Raw genomic sequence first — 14,164 nt, forward strand, 5'->3', positions numbered from 1 at the left:
AAAATGGTAAAAACAAGTGAGATTAAGGCTTAATATAGACCCTTTCAGGTGTCTGGTTGCTTAGTGAAAGCTTTGAAAGGAAATGTGTTTAAGTTCAAAGATGACAAGAGTTTAAAAGTGGTGTATAATAAGCCACATTCCTTAAACAAACTTCTGTATCATCAGATGAAAATTAGCCACAAGCCACACTGGAAATTTCCATTCAGTTTCTCTCTTTCCCTTTAAAAAGCATAAACAAAACACAACACACACATACACACTTTTGTTTCTCATTATAAATAAAGCAATAAGCTCATTTAAAAAAATTCAGGCAGTACATAAATATGAAATATCAAATGAAATCTACCTGTAAATCTACTTGTACCATCTTTTACCAGGAGACAGAATGTTAACATGCTGTTTAACAGCCTACTCATTTATCTTTAGGTCTTCATTTTAATGACTACACAGTATTCAGAATATACAATTATATAACCATTGATCATTTCAATCAGTGACTTTCTGTATTTGTCCATTTCCGTTGCTTATAACAAAATACTTGGAACTGGGTGATTTATAAAGAAAATGAAATTTATTGCTTACAGTTTCTGAGGCTGAGAAGTCTGAAGTTCATCTGACGGTGGCGAAAGTGACCCAGGGGTCTCACATTGCAAGACGGTGGAAGCAGAGAGACCAAAGAGAGCAAGAGAGACATACTCTCTTCTTCTAAAGCCCTCAGAACCAAGCCCTGACCACCATTTCTAATCCATTCACTACTGCATGTTCCTACAATCCAATCACCTCTTCAAGGCTCCACCTTTCAATTACCATAATAGGATTTCCCACCCTCTTAACAGTCACAGTGGGGGCTATGTTTCTAATACATAAAACTGGAGGGACACAATTCAAGCCCCAGTGAGTTTTGTAGGGACATAATTCAATCCACTACACTTTCTAGTAATTAACAAGTTATTTATCCACTTTAAAATTCAAGAATCCATAATAGGGGTTGGCAAACTTTTTGTAAAAATCTAGATACTAAATATTTTAGGACTTGAAGCCATATAAGATTCCTATTGCATACTACCTTTTTTGTTCTTTTTTTTTTAACCCTTTAAAAATGTAAAAACCATTCTTAGCTTATAGGGATGATCAGATTTGGCTCAAGCTATAGTCTGCTGACCTTTGATCTATAACCCAAATTACAGTATTTTTGCATTACAGAATAAAAGACTACAAGGACACCAAATTTTTATAGAAAATACATAAGCAAATGAATAAGCAACATCAACACGTTTTCAAAATTATACTTCTGGACAGGATTACATCTTTTCCTTGATGTTCCAGAGTGACAGTATCAAAGGAGACAGGAGATAACATAAAAATGCTTAAAATAGCATTGACCGATATTTATACATCCCTAGTTTTATGACTGTCCCTCATAACCCTTTCTTTTCAAACTCATTATTTCTATAAAAGGCTATGATTGGCCTAGAAATATAAAAAACAAGCACATTATTATTTGGCAGTCAAATAATTTACTGAGAGTCATATGGTAGTTTAGTCAAATGAAACAGGATAGAAAATAGCTTAATAACACTAAATAAAACCTCAAATGGGTAGACTTCAGTCTCACATTCACAAGATAGTGTTGACTTATTTTTTCTAAGAGAAAGAGCAACTTGACCTAAACTCTTATTTGAAATTCTGTATCCTTTTAAGCAAGGAATACCTTCTCTGCACCATTTGGCAAAAGAGCTACACAATACTATAAAGTATATTCAATTTTAACACTGCAAAAACTTTTTCAAGATAGGTTTTCTTATAACTTCTAAAGAATGCTGACTGTTTAATATCTATTATTTAAATATTTGAAAGTTTGACAAGTGGAAAAAATAAGTGTTACTAGAGAGTTATTATTATCAAATTATACTAATAAAGTACACATTTTATCATCTTAACATCTGACAGCAGAGCTCCTCTCAGGAAAGAAATGCCTTTCATTTGGGAAAATACTTGGAAAAGTCACTTAGGATGAAAGGTGAGGCTTCACAGATTCAAAAAGAAGGCTAAACTACTCTGCATGAGACTAGCAGAACAATTGTTTTTTCTTTCTCCTGAGAGGCAGAAGGAAGAGAGGTCCCATGGAGATGGCAGGAGCTCAGAGGCCACAAGGATTCCAGGAATTTGGAGAAATCTTAGAGAGGGTTTTGGCTTTCCCATAACATGAAACTGAAGGTTCAAGCCAACTATAAGAGTCTAGACACTTAGCTGACATTTAGGTTACAGACATATTAAAATATTAGTTTACAAGGGCAGTTATTATCAAGAATTTATATTCCAGGATTATAATAAAATCATTAGTTACTATATTTCTAAATGTTTTTTTAAACACAGAAAATTATATCCTTTTGATATAATGGTTAGGTAAAGGTTTAAAAAGGGAAAAAACAAGTACAGGTCTTCAAAAGTGAGTAATACAGAGTAAAAGGCATTATAGTTTGTGGATTTCCTGTTCTCTTAACCAAAAATAGAGGAAAACATCTTGAGCAGATGCATTTTATACAACTCACTCTGTGGGTACTGAAATATGTACTATACTTCTAGAACCAAATAAATCCTTCCCCAACAAGTCAGAATGTATTTTCTTCCAATGTTCACTGGCAAAGACATCATCACTCCCAAATCTAGAGACACTTTCCAGAAGATTAAGAGACAGGCTGAACAATAGATAGAATTGTGCCAGCAGACTTAAGAGTATTTACTGTATAATCTGCTTTTCAGGAATTATCTTCAAATCGAATACCTGAGAAGACCCCATGAAACAGCATTTTTCCCATAACAGTAGGATAAATACAAATTCTGAAAACAGTAACAAGTCAAGAAGAGGTAGAAGATCCATGTCCTCATTTTTCTTTGTCCCCTCTAACAATAAAAGGTAAATTTGCTTTTGAGGGCTTAAAATGACCCTAAATCCTTCAGTTACTTAAAAATTATCATACTTAAAGCCTTCAGAAGCATACTTTTGCATATGATAGATGCAAAAAGTAACACTATAGGCAATATGGCTCCTCAAATCAACAAACTAATCAGTGGCACCAGGACATGCAATCTTATATGACCAGGAACAGGGTGTAACTTATGATGTTCAGGATGGAGGAATACTTATTATAAACATATTTATAAACACATGTAATTCTAGAATTATTCTAGAATTATCTGCATTTCTAAGACATATAACTATTTCAGTAATGTACTAGGCAAAAGACTTTATAATTACTTTACGTTAAGACATAAGACTCATTGTTTTTCAAAACCAGTTGTCACAACCAATTCTAGGACTTCAAGATAAGGTTACTTTTTGAGGGAGAATTGACATGTAATGAATGATTTTGGTTTGTCAATGAAATTCAGGAACCAAATAAGAAGAGATTCATTTTTTGAGATATGGCTTTTGGCTACATGCAACTCAGGAGACAATTAGATTATGAGCTTGAAGGATACAGTACCATAAATTCACTACATTCTAAACTGAACTCATTTCCTTCTGCTATTAAATTTGTTTTTTCCTGCTTTACTAACTAGTTAATATCCTCAATTCACCTGATCAGCAGAGCCAAAAATCTAAGAGTCATCCTTCCCCTCCTTGATCCCTGCTTTACTTGTAGTCATCAGTTCCTGTCAATTTATTCTCCAAGTCTATTGCTATGGCCTTAGTTCAAGTCCTTTTCTCTGTCCCTGGCTACTGCAATAGCTTCCTATCTGGTCCTCCAGCCTCAGCCCTCTCTACTCTCATCTAATGTGCTCTTGGCATTCATACTGCTACCACCCCATTCTCTTCACATACTGTTCTTTATGCATCAAATGTCCTCCACCTCTAATGCACGCATGCAAAATTTCTAGCAACTTGATTTCTCATGTAGATTTTCCTATAAGGGAAAAATGTACTAACTCCATGGGGACCAAAATGTGCAATCCACTTGACAGTTATACTGTATATTAAGATTCTGGCTTATTTAGCATTATTTAGTAAGTTTGTTTAGTGTGTCATTTCCTCCAGGCCTGATTAACTCTGAGAACAGTGAGAAAACTTCAGTTTCTAGACCTGCGGAAGTGAAAAGGAGACACCACTGCCCTGTGAGACTTTTCTTAATCAGGAACTAGTTCTTTGACACTGAAAGCAAAAACCAAAACATTTTAGTTAAACTCATGACTTTATTGAAAATATACCAAATGAAACTAGCACTACAGAGTTTTCTAAGATCAGCTTATAACGATAAACAATTTATAATAAAGACAAAAAAGCTTTCTGTTTCAAATGAAAAATATAGGATAAAGAAATATATTCCCAGTTCTGTTCCAAATTCAGTCTTTCCTAATAATAATAGCTAACACTGATTGAGCACTTAACTATATGCCAGGCATCGTGTTAAACGCCTTCTGCACATGATCCCCCTTAATTCTCACGACAATCCTATGATGTGGATGTTATTACTGTCACTATTTTATAGTCAAGGAAACTGAGGCTTAGAGGTCAATCACCTTGCCCAAGCTAATTAGTGCCAGGAATCAAACCCAAGTCTGTTTTTCCAAAGCACAGGTCTAAGCTCTGAGCTCTACTGGCAAGAGACTAGGAGTGTGGGGTTAGGGAGAGTGGGTGTAGTCTGAAAAACCTTCAGAGATAATTCTAATACCATTCTATCTCTCCATTCCACTTTTTAAAAACACAAATTGATTAATAAAGAAGATGGAAAAAAGCAAGTAACCCCCCAATTTGTTTTTAAGTGGTTTATATTTGCTTTTAGAAATGAGTTATCTGATCCCAAAGTTGGGTGTATTTACAATGAGGCAGAATAATTTGTGTTTTTACGTGCATTAGATGCCTTTTTAATAACACAACTCCAAATCTGAGTTTGATTTTGCCTTTATGTGGGTTATTCTACAACGTAAAATAATACAGATGCATTACTATAAATTGGGAATAATTCTGTTACTTGTTCTGAGCTGCGAAAAGTAATAAGTAGAATATAGATCAAAATAAATCTTTGTTCCAATAAAGTACACCTATATCTTAACATCTTGGAAATGACAGGCATTCAATAAATATACGTTAAATTCATGAATCAGACTGCAGTCGAGTTATGTCCTTGCAGTCTGCAGCATGGAGAAAAATGAAACCAAATGAGAAACATGTGACTTTTAGAGAATTTGAAAATTGAAGGTTTTCTTAGCACAATTTACAAAAATCTATAGGCCCCTCATGGGTTTCAGTAAGAGATGTGTATTTATGTGCAGGGCTATAACAATTAAGCCCATCAGTTACACTGAAGTTGCAAACATTCCCTAAGGATGGGATTGACAACACGGGAGCAAAACCCACAAAATCTTTAATACTTTTTTTTGTTTGTTTTTTCACCGTTTTCTTACTTTAAAAACATTGATGGTAAGGTGTTTTCCCCCTAAAGTTAAGACATGATAATGAGGAAAGTCCAATAAACTGCTGTGGGAGAGAAAAAAAATGTCCTTAGATAAAATAGACACAAAATAATTTGATGACTCAGAGTCATCACTTTGAATAGCAATAACTATGCTATAACATAATGACTATGGTAATATCCTCCAGGATTATAAGCTTTTAAAAAGCTCTTTCTCCCAACATTAAAATGGCCCCAATTGCTAATTTTTTTTTTTTTTTTTTTTTTGAGATTTTAAATCTACTTCTTTCCTCTCTCGCTGTGAGGTAATGGTTATTATACTTTACTGTTGCCAGTGTGCCTCTCCTCTTTCTAACCTGCTGTTGTCTGAGAAACCAGATAACTAGGTTATCAGAGAACCCATAATGTGTCTGCTTGATACTGAACTCCAAGACCTGTTTTTCTGACCTTGGCAAGTTTCCCCGAATACCTTCCTTTCATCCCTTCAGCACCTGGGATTTAATTGGTTTTCTTCTCTTTCTTTGGCACTGTTGCCAAGTGCTTTTCTCACCTGGTGTTCTTTCTCCTAGGCTGGCTATGAATACGCTCTGTGCTTTCTTCACTGTCTCCCAAGAAAAGTATAGGTCCTCCTCTCTGTTTTTGTGAGAATTTTACTGTTAATCTTTAGTAGGGAAATATAGAGTGGATTACAAACATGAAAAAAAAGGTTTAGGAAATCTTAAAATTTTTCATTGTGACTATGCTCTTAATCAGTAATCCCCTTCTTGGATGATTCCTGAAGACGAGGTGCTGCTTTGTCATTTCTCCCTCACTATACTGTAAGCTCCTTAAAGGAAAGTATCCAAAACTTGACAGCAACTAACACAGCAGGTTTGCAATACATGCCTAACTATAAGCTTAATAATGAAAAATGTCTATACACTAATTACAGAAGCAATTTAATGAACAAAGTTGATTATTAATACATTTTTAGTCTAACATTAACTTAACGAATTGCCTTGAAAAACAAAATCAAGCTAAGATTGAACATTCTAAAGAAAATACTGTATTTGCTTTATGTCATAAAACACTGTATGGAGTCTGGTGTTAAATGGTGATTTATCATTTTTATGGCAATAACACAGTACCTACTTTTCTTGTAATAACTAAAAAGAACTAGTCAGTCTCAGGAAAGCTAAAACCAAACCTTTCTTTGGCTTATTGCTTAGTTTTATTATGTTCTCCTCTAAGAGCACTTGTTGCTGATTATGAATGCATTTAAAATAAGCCCCATACCAAATGAGAGATGATCAGACACTTTCTTTTATAAACTCATAAGTGCTAGTATAAGCCTCATTTGTAGCCTTTCAATTTTGTGACTAAAAACAAAACAAAGGCAAATTCAGTGGTTTAGCCTAGTACTAGCTGAGAAAGATGAGAATGGTTGAAAAGAATTTTTTTTTAAAGTTGTTAAATTATGTGCTTTAGAAACAGTAGTACCATCTCAGAGACATTTTAGTTGGTTTCCAGTCTCCTCCTCTGTTGTTCCTCCAGACAGAGTGCTCTTTCTCAGCCGCAAAGCTTCCCTTTGTTTTGATTTATAGTACTGGCTTGAATAACCCCAAAGCACTGCACTTAACACACCTATGGTGGAAAGCAGTAAGAGCAGAAAGCAGAGCTTTGGCACTTGGACCCTAAACAGGTATTTACATACACATGACAAATTTTTGAGAAGTCCATTTTCTAAGATGACTTGCATTTTAAATATAAAGACAGTTAAGTTCTCCTGATAAGGTAATAAACCCATGTGGAACGGGGCTGCTGCAAACTCAGTCCTCAACCATGGCCCTAACACCAAGCCAGGCCCTCTAGTATCCTCTTAATTGTCTTTTCTCTTCTGAGACAATTCCACACCATATCTTTCTCACTCATCTCTTCTCCATTTCTCTTACTCACATTCCTTCCACCAATAAATCCATGTAGTCTATAGCTAGCTTTCTCTCCAAACTCTGAGAATGAAGTACAAACATAATCTCAACCATGCAATTGCACACTTATTGATGGGAATATAAATTAGTACTCCTCTTAGAAGAGAAACTGGGTTGCTGGAAGACAGAAAGGGGAGAGTAACTTATTTTTCATCATATACCTTTTAATTTTTCTACCATGTGTACATGTCTACCCAGTTAAAAAACAATGAAATATAAGTTATTTAACAGTCTCTACTCCTGCCTCCTCTAAACCTTGCTGCACTGGTCCTCCCTCCCCTCCACTTGCTTCACCCTCTTCCTTGGCTTATTAACATGCTCAAAGTCTTCCATTTTATTAAAAACAGATAAAGATTTTAAAATCTCTCTTCCCTAAGACTTTGGGTTCCCCTCTAGCTTCTGCCCTCTGTCTTCACCCAAGCTTCTCCAAAGAATTCTTTCACCATTAAAATGCATAATTCATCAGCTCCACTGTTGCGCCATATATTGTCATACTCTTAAATGAGGCCCTATTTTATTTTAACTATTCCTTCTTTTCTTGAGACATGTCAAAAAGCTTTCTAAAGAAAAAGAACTCAAAGTTTGGCAAACACTGACAAGATAAATATAGATAAGCTTCAAAGACCTCAACGATCTCTATAAAATGAATTAGTTCCATCTCTATACCACTGGCAGACTTTATATATTTATTTTTAAGCATGAATAAACCACAATACAGGATAAACAGGATATTTCCATGGTTATGTAAGTAGTAAAGCTAAAAAATATACAGGATAAACAGGATATTTCCATGGTTATGTGAGTAAGTAGTAAAGCTAAAAAATAAAGTCAGAACATTACATAGTAAGCAGTTAGTTCTAAAATAAATTTCAATAAAATGACCTCAATTAACAACTGGTCAATCAGTTGTTTACTGGACAGCTTTCAATAAATGCCACTTTAATTAAACTAAAAGTACTAAAAAGAGCTAAACAGTAGATCTGCTGTATAGTAAGATGACTATAGTTAATGGTGATATATTATATTCTTGAAAAATATAAAGAGCATGGATGTTATGTGTTCTTACCACAAAAATGGTAACTATGTGAGTAATGCATTTGTGAATTAGCGAGATTTAACCATTCCACAGTATATAGTGTATGTACTCCAAAACATCTTATTGTACATGATAAATACAAAAAATGTTATCAGTCAATTTAAAATAACTAAATTAAAAAAAAAAATCTAAGAAATCTATGATCTAATAGCGAGAGCTCTAGTGACCTCCAGGATCTAGATTAGATCTAATATCTAATGATCTAAGAAATCTAAGAAAATACGATAATACTACCAGATAATAAATACGTATTTCATGAGTATTACAACAGAATTGTCCTTCAGACAGTCCAACAGGGGAGAGCTTTTTTATAGCTGTAGTGGTCTGGCTCCACATAGGATGTGAGATTTAAGTGGGTTCCTTAAGAATGAAAAGACTGGATAGGAGAGAATGGGAGTATCTGGTAGACAAAGTTAAAAAAAAAAAAACAAACACAAAAAAAACAACAAAAGAGTCCCCAAAGTAAGCAGCAGACAGAGCCAACATGGCAGCAGTACACAGAACAATTTGAGTGGGAAGAATTATAGGGAAGGTATTTGGAGATTTAAATTTGACTATTTCAGATTAAGAAGTCTGAACTTAATCTTGCAGGGAACACGTTTCTAAATAGAAGGTGACATTTGAAAGAAATAAGTGTGGAGGCAGAATACAGGATAAATTTCAGGAATGCAGAGATTAGAGACAGAAAAATAATTAGGAAATTTTATCACATTATACATGGATTACTGTAATAAAGGCATAAACTAGGTGTGTATTAGTATGTATCTGTTGCTTATAACAAAATACTTAAAACTGGGTGGTTTATAAAGATAACAAAATTTATTGCTTACAATATCTGAGGCTGGGAAGTCCAAAGTCCAGGGAACATATCTGGTGAGAGCCTTGGTGGCAACAGTGATGGCAGAGTATCACATTGTGAAAATGGTGGAGCAGAGAGAGCAGAGACTAACCTCCTCATTTGCTCTCTTTTTGAAGCCCTCCAAATCACACCCCTAACCACCATTTTTAATCCATTCACTACAGCATTGTCCCACAATCTAATCACCTCTTCAAGGCCCCACCTTTCCACTACCATAATAGGATTTCTCACCCTCAACAGTTAGTAGGGATTAAGTTTTGGGGGGGAATGGAAACAGTAACAGGGATTTGTAAGATAAGGAAAACAGATTTGTTAACTGATGGGCCTAGATGAACTTTTTCCATGCCTAAAAGATAACTACATCTGATCTATGCCTCAATCATTCAGGCTTGAAATCTCAAAACTTTTCTTGTCCCTCACTCCCTCAGAGTTCTCTTCCCCAGACATTTGTCCCTTAGCTTTTCCAACTTCCTTCTCCAACCAAACAATCTATTCCAGCCAAAACAAAAGACTGCATTTACCAGTTTCCTAGACACACCAGAAAATTCCCAATTCTATAACTTTGCTCATGCTATTTCTTTTACTTTTAATGTCCTCTCCCCATTCTACATATCCAAATTCTATCCCTTCTTCACACGTTAGCTCAAATGCCACTTTTTCCACCAAGCCTTCCCAGAAACCCCAACTTGAAGTAAGCACTGCCTCCCAACACTCTCCACTTTTCTCTAAACCACTTTTTTAAACCTTATATTATAGTTGTTCACCATCTCTTCTTATATACTGTATACCTCCTACAGCAAACATACCTAATTTATTTTTGTATTCCTTCTCCCTATTTTCACAAGTAGTTGAAGATCCTGATAAATATTACATGGCAAGAGCATAGCATAAGGCTAAGGGCACAGACTCTGAAGACACACTGCTTGAGTCTGAATCTTAACTCTGCTATGTGACCTTGGGCAAGTTACTTAACCTCTCTGTGCTTCAGTATCTTTATGTATAAATGGAGATAATAGCAGGTATTTCATAAGACTGTCAGATGATTTGACTTAGAATAATGCAAGCACCGTAAAAGGATCTATTAAATACATAAAATCACTCTTTAGAGTGGAAAAATACTGAATATTCTGTGATAGTTGTGTGAAGCTTTATGATCTGCGTAAGGAAAGCAAAATGTCAAAAGCAAAGCCAGTCTCTAGGTACAAACAGCTATATACAAATTCTTTCTAAATCTTATGTATGCCCTAAAGGTTAGATGTGCCCTTTACAGTCTTCCTTCTAGCAACAATGGTTCTGTTTTAATTTGACATTTTCATATTCTGAGAAAATCTTTACTTCACCTTCCTGTGTCAACAGCCATCTAATTGGCTTCCTTGCCTCCAGTCTTATCCCCTTTAACCTACCCTCCACAAGGCTCAGAGCAGTCTTTCTAAAATGCATATCTAAAGTTTTCCCACTGCTACAAACACCCTCCATTCCATCTCCCTTAGGATAGAGTTTGAACCCCTTAGCTTCTCACACAAAATCTTCCTAATCTGGCCTCAGCCTAGTCTCAAGCTTCATCTCTCAACACTTCTCTCCTCACCATGAGACCTAAATCACCTGGCCATACCTTAAAATCTTTTTGTATATCATTCTTTTTGCTTTAGAACACCCCCTATTTGTTGGTTTGCTAGGGCTTCCATAACAATATACCACAAACTGGGTGGCTTAAACAACAGAAATTTTCTCAAAATTCTGGAGGGTAGAAGCCTAAGATCAGGGTGTTGGCAGGTTTGGATTCTCCTGAGGCCTCTCTCCTTGGTCTTCTTGATATATCCTCACATGGTCTTTTCTCTGTCCACATGCATCTCTGGTGTCTCTTTTTGTGTCCAAATTTCCTCTTCTCATTAGGCCAAATGTCAGATCAGATTAGGGTCCACCCTAACGGCCTTAGTTTAACTTAATCACCCCAAAAGCCCTATCTCCAAATACAGTTTCATTCTGAGGTTACAGTGGTTAGGCTTCAACATAAGAATTTTGGGAGAATACAATTCAGTCCATAACAACCTCTTCCCCTTTTTCTCTGCCCAGGTTAATTTCCCCCCTTTTTTTTTTTACAAGACTGGCCAAAGCCTTCCTACTCCAGGCTGCTTTCAGTGCCCTTTCTCTGTGCTCCCATCAGTAAGAACCTCTGTACATTGCTGTCTTCATACTGCTACCGTACTTTTCAACACACTATCAGAATTCTCTTTTCTTCTTCAGACCGTACTCTTTAAGAGCAAAGACTATATCCTAGTACCTAGCATAATGTCTGGCTAGAAGGTATTTAGCAGAAATCTGATTATTGAGGGGAAATAGAGGAAAAAACACGGACCTTGAAGTAAGGCAAGCATGGATCCAAATCCAAATCGTGGTTTACTTATTTTGTGACTTTGGACAAATCACTAAATGTTGAATTTCCATTCTAAGGAAGTTGTAAAGATAGATAACTCAATTATAATAAAAAGCATCCATTTGGGGGGAGGGGTTGGTGCACAGTGGGTGGTCAATAAACGTTTGAGTAAGGACTCTGACCTTGCCTGGTTTGACACCCATTTCTAACACTTAGTAGTTAAATGACCTTGGGTATGTTTACTATCCTCTCTTTGCTTTAGTTGCCTTTCTATGAAAACACCTCATGCTGCTATTGTGATGATAAATTAATACAGGTAAAACATTTAGATGGATATCTAGCACATAGAAAATATTACATGTGTTTCCTATTATTACAAGAACACTACAGGTCTGAACAGATATGACTAGAAACCATGAACAATTTAGTTCCTTTAATTACTGGGTAATTTAAACGTGACTACTACCTTAATGCCTCACACTACTTACCAACTAAACAGGATGGTAACTAAAGAGGTTCAAAAACTGGTACAGATGATATAAAGAGTACAAAATAAACATGAAATAACATCATCTGTCTCACTTCTTACATCGGTGTTTAACATATTTTGGGCACTGAAACAAAATTTTTAAGAAATTTTTCTACTCTTTGTGACTATAAATGCTAACCATTCCCAGTGGAGAAAAGTACTGCTTGGCTCATATTTTCAATTGTAAACTCATAAAACATGTGAAGTGGAAAGGACCTTTGGGATGAAAGTTCAATCTCATCATTTCTTACATAAGTAAATTGAGGTCAATTTGGAATGTGCTTTTAGGGTCTTCATGAGCAGCTCTCAAGGATGAGAACTTCTGCAGGCAGAGAGAACAATTTGTTCAAAAGTACTACTAAAGCAGGGACTCAGGACTTACTCTAGATGTTCAAAGTGTGTTGGAAACAGTATTAGGAAATAACGCCGGAAAATTCTTTTTAATCACTCAAGCTTTAACATCTGTAATTTTTGAAGTAGGTACAGGTTACTTGACCTGTAACTTCCAAGTGGGGCAGATCTAAATTTAAATCTCCACTGTTACATAAGCAAACTTTTTGAGCCTTGGATTAGTGCAACATGTTTGTTAAAGTGATTAAGTGAGCTAACGCATGTAGAGTTCATAATTGGGGGGCTTGGCAGACTGCACGTAGTCGTTTTTTCTTTCCAACCTCTTCCACCAAATGAACAGAAATCTATAAGATAATAAAACACTGTCTTTCACATAGTGTGTCTGGGACTTGGTGGATATTACTTAATTTTAAAAACAGAAAGCTAGAATAACTGCTGCGATGATAAATTGTCTTCATCCCTGCCCTTCTTACCACCAAACGTCCTTCACAATGTGTTTTTGAAGTGTCGCGTCACCACCATTAGCATGCTATTTGAAGATCACTGTAGCTCGGACTTCCAATTCGACAGCAAAGATTTAAAGATCGGGAAAAAATTTACTGAGACAAACTAAAAACTGAAAGAGTTCACCTCATTTTGTTCCTATAGTCCATTCCAGCTTGACGAATTTCCGGTGAAAAGTTACTTCTTCTGGCGCAGAAACAGGAAAAGGTTCATGAGCAAGTAACTGGGCTCACCACTATTATTACGACCGATATATATATTTTTTAAGTGTTTGCGACATTATTTTAATGCCAGTACTAGGAAGGACATCTAACAAAATCCATTATTTACGCTTCAAACTAAAGTCAACCTTTTTTCTTTTAAAAGACGTGTGGTGTCTGGCTCAAAATCAATAGCAAGAAAAGACGCACTCGACTTAACACAGAATGAGCTCTTTCCAATAACCTCTCCTCCTGCTTCCATCACAGATGGCCACCGAAGCTTAAGGTTTAATATCTAGACACTAATGCCATTCATCCTAAAAGACGGGGCTCCAGACCGACGCTGTCCGGCAGGGGACGAGAGGCTGCCAATCCTCAGAGATGCAGCTGGGGTGAAACCCGAGGCCAGAGCCCATCATCGCACTCACACTTGGGAAGCAACCCACTAACCACCACGAGGCGGGGACCGAGCGAGGACCCAGCCCCCGGCTACGGTGTCCGCGCGTGACCTCCGGGGACCGGACGAGCGCGGGGCGGGGAGGCTCCTCTGCCTTCCGGGGAAGTTGGCAAGGGTAAGCTCGAGTCGTGCGCGGGAAGGTTACTCACCAGAATGGTCCGGCGTCCTTCGTCCTCCGCCGGAGCCCCCTCAGGGCGAAGCCCCTAAAGCGGCGGCAGCCTGAGAGCGGCAGCCGAAGCTGCCGCCGCTGCCAGTAACCGCCAGGGCGTGGCAGGGACCGGAGGACGACTTCACCACATCATCACGCAGCGACCTCGGTTCTGCAGTGACGCCGGGGCAATGGCAGCCCACACACAGCTGGGGAAGCCTGAAGGAGACCCACTCTCCCAGCAGCCTCCACGGCCCCAGCGCAC

At 36.9% G+C, this 14,164-nt stretch overlaps 1 protein-coding gene across 5 annotated transcripts in view; it reads right to left on the reverse strand.

Moving 5' to 3' along the window:
• The window catches only part of TRAK2 (trafficking kinesin protein 2), a 57,600-nt gene that overhangs the window by 42,743 nt on the left and 693 nt on the right, over positions 1 to 14,164 (reverse strand). For 4 of the 5 annotated variants that reach the window (XM_063101466.1, XM_063100210.1, XM_063100998.1 and 1 more), the window contains exon 1: positions 13,901 to 14,096. The exons of the other annotated variant lie outside the window; for it this stretch is intronic. The gene's annotated coding sequence lies outside the window, so the exon portion shown is untranslated. Of the gene's footprint in view, positions 1 to 13,900; positions 14,097 to 14,164 lie in introns of those variants that run through there. 5 annotated transcript variants of the gene reach the window in all.

Source organism: Cynocephalus volans, chromosome 1 (genome assembly GCF_027409185.1).
Source record: "Cynocephalus volans isolate mCynVol1 chromosome 1, mCynVol1.pri, whole genome shotgun sequence".
Taxonomy (NCBI): domain Eukaryota; kingdom Metazoa; phylum Chordata; class Mammalia; order Dermoptera; family Cynocephalidae; genus Cynocephalus; species Cynocephalus volans.